A 15,332-nucleotide genomic window follows, 5' to 3' on the forward strand; every position below is an offset into this window, starting at 1 on the left:
ATTTCGTCTACTCCTGTAACAGTTACTGGCAAGTTTGAAATCCCTCCAGAAGGAAAAGGAAGAAGGCGTTGCAGCAGAATCAGGGGTTATATGATGGTAAAGATTTCAACCCACAGAAGCAGCCGTTCTGCTGATCTGGAGATTCTTCTGACTCTTGACAGTTGATGACACAGACCAGATTCTAGGCTTTTCACTGGAGAAAGATAGTTCTGTAAATGACAGTATACGGTTTAGGGCATTTCAAAGGACGGTGTACAAAGCAGACTTGAAGTAGATCAGAAACAGCATCGTAACTAGTTTTAAATTATTTAAACAATTCAGTACAAGGGTGAGAGATCCAGATGCCTGCAGTCATAATTGAATAGATAAGAAAGTTCAGTCAGCAGAAAACATCCGGTACATTAGCAAACATGTTTGGAGTCCATTTGAACGTAGCTTTGTATACTGGGTGTGCTGGTTTTCATAGAGGGTGAGTGACCAATAGGCAGCCTCCTAACCCCTTTTAGTTTTTTAAAAGGCTTTTTTTCTCCTTGCAGTGGCCGGGAAACCTCTTTGGAGGCGCTGCAGGGACGCCTCGGCCATGCCGTCCCCGGCCACTGCAGGACTCAGGAATGGGCTCTTACAAACTGCTTAATTTGTTTTAGTTCTCCTCCTCTGTTCACTGTGAATAGGGCCCTGCAAGACCTGTGAGAGTTTGCTCAATTTAGAAACAGAGCAGGGTTGTCAGCGCTGCATCTTCTTGTAGACATACTTTGTAAAGACTACAGTACAAAACTAGAAGCACAGAAAGCTTTTCCAGGTGATTTACTTTTAGTGGAACTTCATTGCTAATCTCAGTCCTCTGCCAAGAGGTATGATATTCCACTTCATGTTACTCCAGGCAGGGATAGTCACACAACAGGGTATAGCTCCGTTCTCCTTTTTTACATCTGTAGAAATATGTGTTAAAAAAATGCTAGGATCAGGATAGTGCCCATGACTACCTGAAGTGGGTAGGGCAGGGGGAGAGAGAGATCCATGAAATGGAAATGGCAGCTGTTATTGAGGGGTAAGGAATTGGGTGAAATATCAAGGCTTAGATTCATAAGTGTATCTAATTCTCCCAACTTATAGATCAAATCAAGCCTGAACTGACACTAGAAGCTAAAATGACTAAACTGACGCTATCGTATTTTAGCCACATTACAAGAAGACAAGAGACACTAGAAAAGACAGTCATGCTAGGAAAAGTTGAGGACAGCAGGAAAAGAGGAAGACCCAACAAGAGATTGATTGACTCAATAAAGCCCTCAATTTGCAAGATCTGAGCAAGGCTGTCAAAGACAGGACATTTTGGAGGACTTTGATTCATAGGGTCGCCATGGAAGCGACTTGAGGGCACTTAACACACACACAATTCTCCCAACAGCGAATTGTCAGCCTCTAAAAATATTTCAAGCAATAAACAAGTGTCTTTAAAAAAGAAGAACAGAAAATGGCAGGTGGGGTGGACGTTGCGTAATTTATTACGATTTTTGTCATGGATACCACTCAGTAGATTTCCTTGGCACTCCTGCAACCACACTGCAAGCTGCAGTGAAGAGTCATAGTGGCTATATTACCTTAAAGGTATGCAGGGGAAGGGAGGGAATCACATTTTTACCGTGCCTCGTGCTTATTAAAACATTTGAAAACCTTGCCTTTCCTCTTGTCTCAAGGTGGCTTCCAAACAGTAATTAAAACATTACAAGATAAAATCAAAAACCCCAAATATCTGGCTCCCCCTTAAAAGATGCCTGCTTCTCATATCCCATCAAAAACCCTGGCAAACAATATGTTTTGCAACACCTTCTGAAGACCACCAATGAAGGGACTCCTCTCACTTCTTTGGGGAGTCCATTCCACATAGTAGGACCCGTGATGGAAAAGGCCTGGGCTCTAGTCAGCACCAGGCAGATGACCCTGAGTGGGGGAAGAGATAGCGGCTGGCAGCCTGAATATCGTAGTTGGTGCACAAGAACATATGAAGGAGATGGTTCTTGAGATATCTGGGCCTCAGGCCATGAAGAGCTTTAAAGGTCATAACCAGCACCTTGAATTGAATTTGGAAATAAACCAATGTAGCTGTTTTAAAATGGCAGACATATGTTCTCATCAGCTCGTCTCTTAATAATAATGGGGTTGCCACATTCTGGACCAGCTGCAGTTTCCAGGTTGTCTTCAGGGTGAGCCCAATGTAGAGTGCGTTACAGTAATCCAACCATGAAGTTACAAAAACATGGGCCAATGTGGTCAGATTGGCTGAGTCTAAGAAAGGACAAAATGGTGATAGAAGGCACACACAAGTGCAAGGGATAACAGTTTATTTGGCCTTTTAGATCCCAACACATTTCTCAATAAGCTTCGTCAGGGGGGAAAGAAGGTCCAGCATATGTCCTTTTTCATGGGTTGGTCCCTCCACAACTACGGTTGCCACCAGTGGGAGGGTTTTTGGGTGGAGCCTGAAAAGGGTGGCATTTGGGGAGGGGAGGGACTTCAATTCCATGGAGTCCAATTACCAAAGAGGCCATTTTCTCCAGGTGAACTATCGGCTGGAGATCACCTAGTACCTGGAGGATGGCAACCCTGTCCACAACCTGGTTGTGGTGGCAGCCATGACATTCTGAGCATGACCCGTTTTGCACTTGGAGTTTGAAGAAACTGTTTTCCCTACAATGACTGCATTGACTGGGGTAACTGTCCGGATCCTCTACAATAGCAGCATGTTCTTTGAGCTAAAAAAAACAAAAAAAACCCGTCAACTAGAAAGCCCCTTAGAGTGACTCTAACATATTAGTCCTTGGATATAAGAAATATTTTCCAGTTCACATGAGAGATTTTCCTTTTACTGGTAGTGAAGAACTGATCATATGATCAGTGTCATAGACTGTTTTTAGAGATGCATCTTAATGTATTTCCAGGGTCTATTGGGCAACAGCAACGTTCAGCCGTCTTTAGCCAATTACCCCCTTTTTTTGTAATAGAGGACTGATAAAGACAACAGAGGCAAGGGGATACAGCTTTTGGGAACTATGATGTTTTTGCAGGAGTTCTTATTTTTGTCAGTAACCCTAATTGGCTTTCTAGCATTTGTGATTTTTCTCAGAATTTCTGTTATCCATTTCTAGTACCGGTTTGCAAATGAAAACTGCTTATTTCAAGACTTTTTTTTTGTTGTTTAAAGAAAATCAGTATGCCATAGATAGCAGTAACTGTAGTTACACTTATTGTCCCTTTATAGCAACCAAAAATGCCCACGCGGAGGGAGGAGTTTTTATTTGTAAGCTATATTTCCATAGTAGGCATTACTGAGTCAGTTTACAGTGTGGGCAAATGGTCAGATATACACGCCTGTGCCTTTTCTTGTGTAAATCCGTTATTGTGGTTGTGTCTGCAGCCACTGTTAGCGTGTAATCATACAGATAGTTGCCTAGATATATACTCTTGTCATTTTAAGATATCTTGTCTGGCTTCTTGGAAAGAATAGTAGAAGACAGTCACTGCCCATGCACGCATGATATGTTTTTTTGGGAGGGGGGTGTTGCTGTCAAGTCACAGCTGACTTATGGTGACCCTGTAGGGCAGGAGTGTCAGACTCATTAGTTACGAGGGCCGGATATGACATAAATGTCACTTGGTCGGGCCAGGCCATGCCACACCAGCCCAGATCAGGATTGGTGGGGGGTGGCTGCCTCAGCTCACTCGCGGGCCGGATAAGGGGCCAGATCCGGCCCACGGGCTGTATGTTTGACACCCTTGCTGTTGTGTTTTCAAGGCACAAGATGTTCAGAGGTGGTTTGCCATTGCCTGCCTCTGCATAGCAACCTTGGTATTGCTTGGGGGGGGGGTCCCCCATCCAAATACTAACCAGGGCCGACCCTGCTTAGCTTCTGTGCTCTGATGAGATTGGGCTAGCCTGGGGCTATCCAGGTCAGGGCATGATACGTGTACGCATTCCAGTTTTTGATTTAAAAGGAGCAGCATATGGAAAAAAGTAGCATCCCTGTATTTGTGGCAGTTTCCCTTGACAGCTCTAGCACTAATCTCCCAAAGCTGCTTTCTCAAACTTGGGACTGTGGCATGTAGCTTAGATTCTATGGAAAAAGCTAATGTGGAAGAAATATTTCAAAATATTTTGGTATTTATGTAGACAGTATGCAGGTATTCCCCACTGGATCATGATGGTTATTTCTGTCTTCAACCTTGTAGCTGTTTTATTTGGATACTACTCAAATGCTTGTTCATATGATGGGTAGGATGTTTTCAGAACAAAGAATTTTATATTGTGAAGAGTTGTGGGTGCAGTATAGCACATTTTGGTGCATGCCGAACACAGAGCTTACTGCACTGTTGTTCCCTGGATCGCTGTTAGATCACCCACTGTCTGCATCAGCTGGCAAGTTTTGTCCTTGCCACAAAAAATACAGTGTTTTTGCTGTTTCCAGTGGTAGACAATGACCTGTCCTCTTTATACAGTGTCCTGATCTAAATTTCTCACAGCGTTTCTAAAGGGCCTAAATTTGTTTTCAGATCCAGAGAAGCTGCTCTTTCTCCTGTCAGATGCCAATCCTGATGTTTCCTACAAAGTGTCACTCTGCTTTAGCAGCCAAGAACACATGAAGCTGCCTTATACTGAATCAGACCCTTGGTCCATCAAAGTCAGTATTGTCTACTCAGACCGGCAGCTGCTCTCCAGGGTCTCAGGCAGAGGTCTTTCCCATCACCTACTCGCCTAGTCCCTTTAACTGGAGATGCTGGGGATTGAACTTGGGACCTTCTGCATGCCAAGCAGAGGCTCTACCACTGAGCCACAGCCCCTCTGGGCTAAAGCTGCTTTTAATCAGGGTGTTTAATATGTTTAATTACTAGCTCCTGGGGCTCAGACTGTTCTAATGTCATTTTAATGTTATTTTAATGTTTTTGTATGATAGATTGTGATGGCCTTTGTCCACAAACAATAAAAATTTATTGTATCGTAAGAAGTGCTTCCCTTGAACTGCTGTTTCTAAATGTTTTTTTTAAAAAATACTACCCCACTTTTCTATAGATACATCAAACTGTCGGTTTAGCTGCTGAGAGAAGAAGAAATACTGGGGGAAAGACAAAGTTTCATAGCCAATCTGCTACAAAGTACAAAAAAAATTGAAAATGTGAAGAACCTTTGTGGTTTTGCGCAGTCATACCTTCCCAACAGTTAAACCTGTCTTCAACGTGTATAAACGTTACGAGTCTCTTGTACAAATCAATTATCTCATTGAAAATTGTCTCTTTTTAGAGCATAATACTAAAGAGCTGAAGCTGCTACCTAATTTTTTTGTATAACTTTCTCTTTCCTAACCTCAACAATTGATGGCAAGGGTCTGATGAAGAAAGAACATTCCTCCTCCCCCCCCCCCAAAAATAGGATAAGGTGCTTTCAGTGCGCAAAAGCAAGGAGAAGTCTTAACACACAACAGTTGTGACCTTTTTAATTGGATGTTCTCTTTCTAGCATACAGCACTACAGCTAGATCATCCCTGTGGTGAAAAGTACCAACCTACGGCTGAATAAAATACAAGCTCTTTTAACGAAATAGGTGGGCTTAGGGTTTGGTCTCTGATAGTGAATAATCTTCAGTTACCTCGTTATTTAGTTCGACCTGGAAATCAGGCTTAATTTCTTCCCCTCTGCCCACTTCCTCTTACAAGTTATATATAACCAGCTCTTTTACAATAATATACCCAATTCATATGCATCAGTAAATGCAAACAATGCTCCAAAAATAGAGCCTCTCTTTGGCATGCAGCTTACAAGTCTCATTGTTACCATCTTGCAGGCTTGAAGTTTGAGGGACAACGTCAGGGCGGCCTCAGTCATACCTGCTGCAACAAAGCAGGAGCTAAATGTAGGTTTATACCAGCTAATGAAAGGTGCCACGTTAGGACAGGAGTTTTACAACATTCTGTAGCCACACAAGGGCTGCAATCGTAAGAACACTTTCCTGGGAGTAAGCCCCTTCTAATGGGACTTACTTCTGAATAGATCTTAGGGTTGCTCAAACGGTATATTTATGGAATATTTATTTATTTAATTCTGTGTTACGTGAGAGAGAGAGAATTTTAGTATAGTGGTAGCACTGTACCACTATACTATATTAGCATAGTGGAGAGCCAGCGTGGTGTAGTGGTTAAGAGCGGTGGTTTGGAATGGTGGACTCTGATCTGGTGAACCGGGTTGGTTTCCCCACTCCTCCACATGAAGCCTGCTGGGTGACCTCGGGCCTGTCACAGTTCTCTTAGAGCTCTCTCAGCCCTCCCTCCCTCCTCCTCCTCCTTTTCTTCTTTTTCTTCTTCGTGTCCTGCTCTTAAAAGCCAGTGTAGGTTAGTGGTTAGAGCAGCTTTTCTTAACCAGGGTTCCCCGGAACCCTAGGGTTCTGTGAGAAAGTGCTAGGGGTTCCGTGATAAATAGTGATGAATAGGCTAATTATATGTAAATCATGCATGGGGGTTCCCTGAGACATGAATATTATTTCAAGGGTTCCGCAAGGGTAAAAAGGTTGAGAAACACTGGGCTAGAGTGTTGGAGTGGGATCTGGAAGAACCATGTTCGTTTGCCCATTGTGCCATGAAACTTGGTGGGTAACCTTGTGCCATTGACACACACTTAGCCTAACCTACCTCACAGGGCTGTTATGAAGATAAAGTGGAGGAAAGAAGAACAACGTAAGCTCCTTTGGTCACCATTGGGGGGAAAGGCAGAGGCATAAATGAAGTTAAATAATTAAACAATACCCTTCCAAAATATGCCGCATATTTATTTCAGCTAATCTGTTAATGGAGGATCTTGTTTCTGCTCGTTGGTGACCCACATCCCATCTCTGCTTGAATGAATTTCAGATGTGAGATAATTTAAAATCTGAGGTATCTGATCGCTTGAACTTTCACCTAACCTAAGCTGTTTTCTGAACCCTCATTGGCCGGCACCAACTGTCTGTTCCACTGGTGAGCGCATGGAGTTTCAAGCACATAGTTGCATGCATGCTGCTCTTCTTCTACTCACAGAGGAAACGGGCTGAACTCTCAAGCCCCAGTTACCTGAGGAGAAGGAAATGTGGCTGGCTCTGTAGAATTCTTTTCCTTCTTGGAGCTTAATCACTTTTGGTTCCGTCTACTGGGTATTGCTACTTTCTTTGAGGCAACAGGGCTGTTCTGCCTAGAGAGAAAAGCAAGTCTTTCCTAACCCAGGATCCTTTAACTCCTTGAAGCTTTGCATACACTCCCTTCAGTGCCCTGTGCTTACATATCCACAGATGTTTCTCCCACAATCGAGGCTATCATACTTTGGTCACATCATGGGAAGACAAGACTCATTGGAAAAGACAATAATGCTAGGAAAAATGGAAGGCAGCAGGAAAAGAGGTCGCCCCAACATGAGACGAATTGACTCAAAAAGGAAGCCACAGCCCTCAGTTTGCAAGACCTGAGCAAGGCGAAGGAGGAGAAGAAGAACAGTTGGTTTTTATATGCTGACTTTCTCTACCACTTAAGGAAGAATCAAACAGCTTACAATCACCTTCCCCTCCCCACAACAGACACCCTTTGAGGTAGGTGGGGCTGAGAGAGCTCTAAGTTGGAAGCGACTTGTTGGCACTTAACACACACACACACAAACACAATCAGCTAGTTTTGATGGAGTCTTATTGGGAAGGGGATGACCTAACAGCTCAATCCCTTTCTCACCCCCATCCCTGTTCTCAAGTCTCATGGCTACAGGTGCTAGGGGCTAAGTAACATTCCTTATGGAGATGGCTGTCTCAGGAGAATTCAGTTGCTGAATCCTACTCTATTTAGATATCTATACCCTATTTTTCCCTAATGATGACCCAAAGCAGTTTGCAACATTGTTCTCCCCTCCTCCATTTTATCCTCAGAACAACAACCATGTAGAGTAGGTTAGGCTGAGAGAAATTTACTGGCCTCAGGTCATCCAGCGAGCTTCCATGGCAGAGTGGAGGTTTTGAACCTTGGTCTTCCCGATCCTAATCCAGCATTCTAAATCCTACATCACAATGGGGTCTCCTACCTTAGAGGAATGTGAAATTCAGACCTTTAAAAGCAGTAAGCTCTTATGAACCTTTTAAACTTCTGTTCGCTTTTACCTAAATCTGTGTGACATTCAGCCTCTCAGATCATTCAAGATCATACACCTCTCAAGTCACAGAATATATAATCCAGCAAATTGTATCTGTGGTTGGATGCCAGCCTTTTCCTGTTGTGGACTGGAAATGAATGAGGTTCCACTACTGGGAATCCAGGATTCTTATTAATTACCCATGTGTATGTAAAGTACTGTCAAGTCGCAGCCAAGCTGGTTTGGGTCCCTATTGGGAAGAAAGGTGGGGTATAAATGAAGTAAATACATGAATATATTATGTCGAGTGCCAGCTTTAAAATGAAAAAAATAATGTGAATAATTAAAAAAGTGAATCAAAAGAGTTTCACTCGAGACATTAGGAAGAATTTTCTAACAGAGTGGTTCCTCTGTGGAACAGGCTTCCTTGGGAGGTGGTAAGCTCTCCTTCCCTGTAGGTTTTTAAACAGAGGCTAGATGGCCATCTGTCAGCAATGCTGATTCTATGACCTTAGGCAGATCATGAGAGGGAGGGCATCTTGGCCATCTGGGCATGGAGTAGGGGGTCACTGGTGGTGTGAGGGGGGAGGTAGTTGTGAATTTCCTGCATTGTGCAGGGGTTTGGACTAGATGACCCTGGTGGTCCCTTCCAACTCTATGATTCTGTTCTATTCTAATCTAACTTATGGCAACCCTGTAGGGTTTTCAAGTTAAGAGACCAACAGAAGTGGTTTGCCATTGCCTTCCTCTGCACAATAACCCTGGCATTCCTTAGTGGTTCTCCCATCCAAGTACTAACCAGGGATGACTCTGCTTAGCTTCTGAGATCTGATAAGATCAGGCTAGCCTGGGCCATCCAGGTCAGGGCACTAATTTTCTGTATAGGTATGAACAAAAGCTGATGGCAGAAGAGGGATAATTTACTTCTTCATACTTAACGTCTTATTTAGTTTCCTTTTTAACTACAAATAAAACTCTGCTTCAGGGAACTTATTTCTAGGCCTTTACAATTTATACCATATTAGGGTAACATGCCTTTCCTCTTTCTTCTTTTTTCCCCTTTTTGCTGCAGGAGGGAGGTTGTTTGTTTTTCAGTAGCTGGTTGATAGCTGATATTTTTAGAAGAATGGGAAGGAAAATCGAAGGCTTTCATTTTAGTTTTGAAACAAAGACAGACACTAATTATTTGGACAGATGTTGGGAAACAGTCTTCCTTGACATCCTTTGACAGACGTAGTTTCCTTTATGTGGAAGATAAAGTGATTGAATTTCACCATTTTTTGGCATGGCTTCAAACCACGCTCTGATAAATACACAAGGAGTCAGACACACGAACATGTGAAACCACCGTGTGCCGTCGGCCCATTGATCTGCCAGTATTGTCTTCTTTGACTGGATGTGTCTGTCTGAGGCAGAGGTCTTTCACATCACCAGTTGACTGATCCTTTAACCTTGGAGGTACCAGAGATTGAACCTCGGTCCTTCTGCAATATGAAGCGCATGCTCTGCCACTGAACTGTGAACCTTTGACTACTCGCTCTACGTAGGGCTGCCCTCGGGACTGATTCGGAAACTCCAGCTGGTGCAAAGTTCCGAGGCGAGGCTCCTTACAGGGGCTTCACTGTGAGAGCATATTACACCAGTGCTGAAACAGCTGGAGTATCGGTAGGGTTGCCAGGTGCCTGCTGGTGGTGGGCAACCCCCTGGTAAAGTGCCCCTCTGCCCGCCGACCAGATGAGGGTCGGCGGGCAATCGTGCATGCGCAGGCCCGCACGCGCCCCAGCGGGAACCCTCCCCTCGCCCTCCCCGGGGCGAGCAGGCTGTCTGTTGTAGCTGCACACGCCAGCGGGCACCCTCCCCGGGGCGAGCGGGCTGCCTGTTGCAGCCGCGTGAGCCAGCGGGAACCCTCCCCTCGCTCTCCCCGGGGCGAGCGGGCTGCCTGCAGCAGCCACGCATGGCAGGTAGTACTTTGCCGCTCACGCAACCCCCCCCCCCACGCACAACAGAAGCCTCCCGCCAAAGGTAAGGGGGGACCTGGCAACCCTAATTATCAGATCAGGTTCAAGGTGTTGGTTTTGACCTTTAAAGCCCTACACAGCCTGGGACCTTCGTACCTATGGGACCGCCTCTCTTGGTACACCCCCAGAGAGCCTTATGCTCTACAAATAATAATTTACTGGTAGTCCCCAGCCCGAGGAGTGTGTGGCTGTCCTCGACGAAGGCCAGGGCTTTTTCGGCCCTGGACCAGGCCTGGTGGAACAGTCTCCCTAGTAACACCAGGGCTTTGCGGGACCTTAATGAGTTCTGCGGGGCCTGCGAAACGGAACTGTTCCTCCAGGCCTAGAACAGCCACAAGTTTTTACATCGTTGCTGGCCTCCCCCCACTTTTGACGTTGTGGGGGGTTACGCTGCCTGACCGGGTCTTCAGTGGCTCCTGTTCCCTATTATAAGAATGACATCTTGTTTTTATCTCTGTTGTATTAGGATATTGTGGTTTTAGCTTATTTTGTTATGGTTTTAAATGTTGTTACCCACCCTGAGCCTGGCCTGGCTGGGAGTGAGGGCGGGCTATAAATGCAAATAACAACAACAATAATAACAACTCTTCTTGTACTGAAATATTTCATAAAACCCTTGCAACCTAGTAAAAAATGACTCTAATGAAATCATTCAAACTTCCACCTGCATTGCAATGGTTGTAAAGTCAACCTCTTTTCTCCGTGAGGAAGGCCTTGTGGGTGATAGGCTGTTAGCAATTGAATCAAGTGGACGCTGGTATCACATAGTTTAAATTAAGTGGCTGAATCTAAGGTCTCTCTTTTTTTAAGGGTTTCTCCTGGTAAGGGATACATTATCACAGCAATTCAGATCATGACCATGGGGTAGGAGCTAGCTGGAGATCTTCTGCTATTACAACTGATCTCCATCTGATAGAGATCAGTTCACCTGGAGAAAATGGCTGCTTTGGCAATTGAACTCTGTGGTGTTGAAGTCCCTCCCCCCCAACTCTGCCCTCCTCAGGCCCTGCCCCATTGGCATTGAATTCCCTCTCCTCCACAAACCCCACCCTCCTCAGGCTCTGCCCCAAAAACCTCCCATTGAGGGGAAAAAAGGGACCTGGCAACCCTACCATGGGAGTAGTTCTGTTGATGTAGGAAGATGGCATCTCAGTGCTGAATAGCTGAAGAATTGCTATTTCAAAGACCAGTGCTCCTTCCGTTGCTGTTTTACCATGCAAGTTATGTGAATGCAGCAATACCTCTACTTCAGAGCTATTCTGTGTTATCTGATCCAGTGTTACTATTTGCATGGGTTGGATCCAAAGGTTTCATTCCATTAACTCTGCAGCCCTTCACCCAAGCACCGCCTTGCGCCAGCAAAAGTTTCCTGGCACTGGAGGAAGCCTCCAAATGGAACTTTATGATCTAGTCTCTTGTGAAATTGCATAATGGTAATAAATATTTTAAAATAAAAGCTGGCTAACTTCGGATTCAAATAAAATTCAAACCAACTTTGAAATGTCACTTTATACTTTCTCTTTAGCCCCAGATTTTGTGCTAGTTGGGTGTTTTTCTTCTATTATCTGTAGTCGGTCACATTTGTTTCATAGCAAGTACTCTTCAGTAGTCCCTGGGCTGGCCTCTTATCTTCTCAAACTCACCACCGAATAAGAAATACCAGGAATTAGATTATAGTTTCTTAGTTTGTGGTCCAGTCATTACAAGCTGTTTCTTTTTCACTAGCATTTGTGGTTTTTGCAGTTAGTATTTGTGGTGGAATTAAGCACAAGGCTGAAAAACGAAGTCCCAAAATTGGTGAGTGTGGCCGTTCAAAGAACGCACATAATTTTGGGGCATGTGGCTGGTACTTAAAATCAATGTTGTACCTTCCTTATAGCCTGAAAAAAGGGGGGAGAATACTATATAATCCTTGAGAGCCACTGTGACCCCGAGTGTGAAACCAGGATCTGGGTTCAAATCCCCGCTCTATGGATGCTTGCTGGATGACCTTGGGCCAAGTCACACTCAGCCTAACTTACCTCACAGGGTTGTTGTGAGAATAAAATTGAGGAGAGGAGAAGGATGTACACTTTGGGTCCCCTTTGGGGAGAAAGGTGGGGTATAATTGAAGTAAGCAAATTGTACTTCACACTTCTTATTCTCGCTGTTTCCTTAAATTCCAATTAGTTGCGCCGATTTCTGCATTGTGTGTCCTCTTTGTAAAACTATTGTTCTAAACTTATTTCCCACCCTCTCCTATTTGGCTCAGGGTTTCCGGTAAGAAGTGGTGATTTGATAGCTTGTAGAATTGGGGAAGTATGTCAGATACCATCCATTAATAACTGTTAAAATATTTGTAGAGACTGATAGGAAAAGACAAAGGAGAGCAAGATGCAAGGCAGAGAGTTTATTTAGCTCTTCTAAATGTTTTGCGATTTGCTTCATCAGGGAATAGAAATCTCTATAGAAGATGCTCTGATGAAGCAAATTGCAAAACATGTAGGGATCTAAAACAGCAAAAAAAAATCTCTACCTTGCACCTTGCTTTCCTTTGTCTTTTCCTGCCCGCTTCTGTGGCCTCATTTTCTTCTGAGAGACTGAGAGACCATCTAGTCCATCTTTTGGGGAACTGGGCAAGGCAACAGCTACTGCTGCAAACCATAAAGCAGTTATTCCAGAATGGTAAAGGATGCAGACAATACAGTATGTAAACTATAGTGACATGGTGTATCCTAACTAAGGGTCTTATTCTGCAGTACATTCTTATTTTTTTTGTTAGAAAACTGGTGGCTTCACAACAAAGCCATTTCTGTTCTCCTTCAAGTTTTTTTTTTTAATGAAACTTTTATCTGGCATGGACTTGAGGAATTTGAAGTCTGGCTTTTCTTCCTTTTAGTGTGTATTACCAATTCTAAAAATACATTAAGTATATACAGAAGAGAGGAAGCTTTCAGGTATAGACCATGTTCATATTAACATTGCCATACTCTCAGAGCAAGTCCATGAAATAAATATGTTGTTTCTCCGTTGTCTTGAATTTCATCATCAAACTATCATGGGCACCTGAAGTTAATGTTTTACTGCACAGAGTAAAGCAGGCCAGGAGTCTGCAGTGGGTTGGCTTCCTCTCTCCCCGCCCCCCCCCCCCACTCTGGAGAACCGGGTTGGTTTCCCCGCTCCTCCACTTGAGCAGTGGACGCTAATCTGGTGTACCAGGTTTGATTCCCCACTCTTCCTCATGAGCGGTGGACTCTAATCTGGAGAACGAGGTTTGGTTTCCCACTCTTCCTCATGAGCGGTGGAGGCTAATCTGGTGAACCGGGTTGGTTTCCCCACTCCTCCACATGAAGCCAGCTGGTGACCTTGGGCTAGTCACCCTCACTGAGCCCCACCTACCTCACAGGGTGTTTGTTGTGGGGAGGGGAAGGGAAGGTGATTGTAAGCCAGTTTGATCCTTCCTTAAGTGGTAGAGAAAGTCAGCATATAAAAACCAACTCTTCTTCTGCTGCTGCTTCTTCTTCCATGACTTTGCTCCTTTCATAGAAGCGGTCACATAAAAGAAGTGGGATAATTCCTTCTGATTTCCACTTGAGTTGCAGACCCTCATGCAGTATTTCAGCTCTGTTTTGAAGGCCCTCCAATCCTCAAGAACAGCTTGGATTGAGGGGCACAGAGGGAATGGAGAAGAGAAAGATCATCCAAATTGCTTTTTTTTTTTTTGCCTGTGCTGATTCCATGAAGTATGTATCACCTGCTGCATCTGACACACATGAAACCATATTTTGAGTGTCTTGTGTAGGGATGCCAATCTCCAGGTGGAATCTGGGGATCTCCCAGAATTACAGTTCATCTCCAGACTGTATGTGTGTAAAGTGCCTTCAAGTCGAAGCCGACTTATGGCGACCCCTTATGGGGTTTTCAAGGCAAGAGACTAACAGAGGTGGTTTGCCAGTGCCTTCCTCTGCACAGCAACCCTGGTCTTCCTTGGTGGTCTCCCATCCAAATACTAACCAGGGCTGACCTTGCTTAACTTCCGAGATCTGACGAGATCAGGCTGGCCTGGGCCATCAAGGTCAGGGCTGAGATAAATTCCCCTGGAGAAAATGGCTGCTTTGGAGGGTGGACTCTATGACACTGTACCCCACGGATGTTCCTGTCCTCCCTAGGCTCCACCCCCAAACTCTCCAGGAGTTTCCCAACCTGCAACTCAATCCTTTTCCCCACCCCCCACCAGTGGCCAGGAGGGACCCGCAACCCTACTCTTGAGTCACGCAAACAGAAACAGCCATGCAGTTGAAAGGTTAGGCTTTACAGGGACCTGGACTTGATATCAGCTGTTTGGGCCATGTGGCACGCCTTGACTTCCCCTCTGTAATCACTGTTTCAGACCGGCCCTTCTTCACAAATTAACCTAAAGAGAGTTACCCCCTTCTAAGACCATTGAAGTCATTGAGTTTAGAAGGGTGTAACTCTGCTACGGATTCCACGGAACCTCTCTGCAGAACTGACGGTGAGGTAAGTTGGGTGTTGCTTAAGTACCTTCCTAAGCTGTAAACTGTGAATCATGAGTAATGTGCTGAAATTTTAGGGTAAGAAAATGATCCTTTGGTTTCCTGATGTTTGCTCAAAGGTATAAGAGGCAAAAGTTTGGATGGGATAATGAAACTATCTTCTGTTTCTTTTTCTTCTGCTGTTTCAGCAGTAGTTGATCATGTCTTCTCTTTTTCATTTCTAATTGAGTTTGGTTAATGCTTACTGTCTTGTAAATACTTCAGTTATGAAAACAAAATGGACATCTCTGTTCTGCAGCATGTCAGCATAGAATGACTGCTTGATTTATCTGAAGTGAAAATACAATCACTTCCTTTTTCTATGTGGTTAATGTTAGAATGGGGAGATAAATAGATTTTAAAGAAAAAATAGATAAATAGATTTTAAAGAAAAAAAACTAAGGCATTTGACTCGTCTAACCAATTGAACAATAGAAGAGAGATATTTTCAGTATACCTAATTTCATGCAGGGTGCTAATATACAAATATTAAGTTCTTGCAGCTGACAGTCCTGCTAACATCTGATAAAAAAGATAATAGCCTAAGTTCTTGGAAGTGATCCCCACTGAATAACATGGAACTAACTTCTGATGTTTGCTCTGTAAGAACCCTAATGCTCTGTACATAAAAAAAATTAGTCTTAAAGGCGTGATA

At 44.1% G+C, this 15,332-nt stretch overlaps 1 protein-coding gene across 1 annotated transcript in view; it reads left to right on the plus strand.

Moving 5' to 3' along the window:
• UBAC2 (UBA domain containing 2) overlaps window positions 1–15,332 on the plus strand; it is a 92,053-nt gene that overhangs the window by 59,504 nt on the left and 17,217 nt on the right. The window lies entirely within an intron of this gene.

The sequence above is a fragment of the Euleptes europaea genome, chromosome 16, assembly GCF_029931775.1.
Source record: "Euleptes europaea isolate rEulEur1 chromosome 16, rEulEur1.hap1, whole genome shotgun sequence".
NCBI lineage: Eukaryota > Metazoa > Chordata > Lepidosauria > Squamata > Sphaerodactylidae > Euleptes > Euleptes europaea.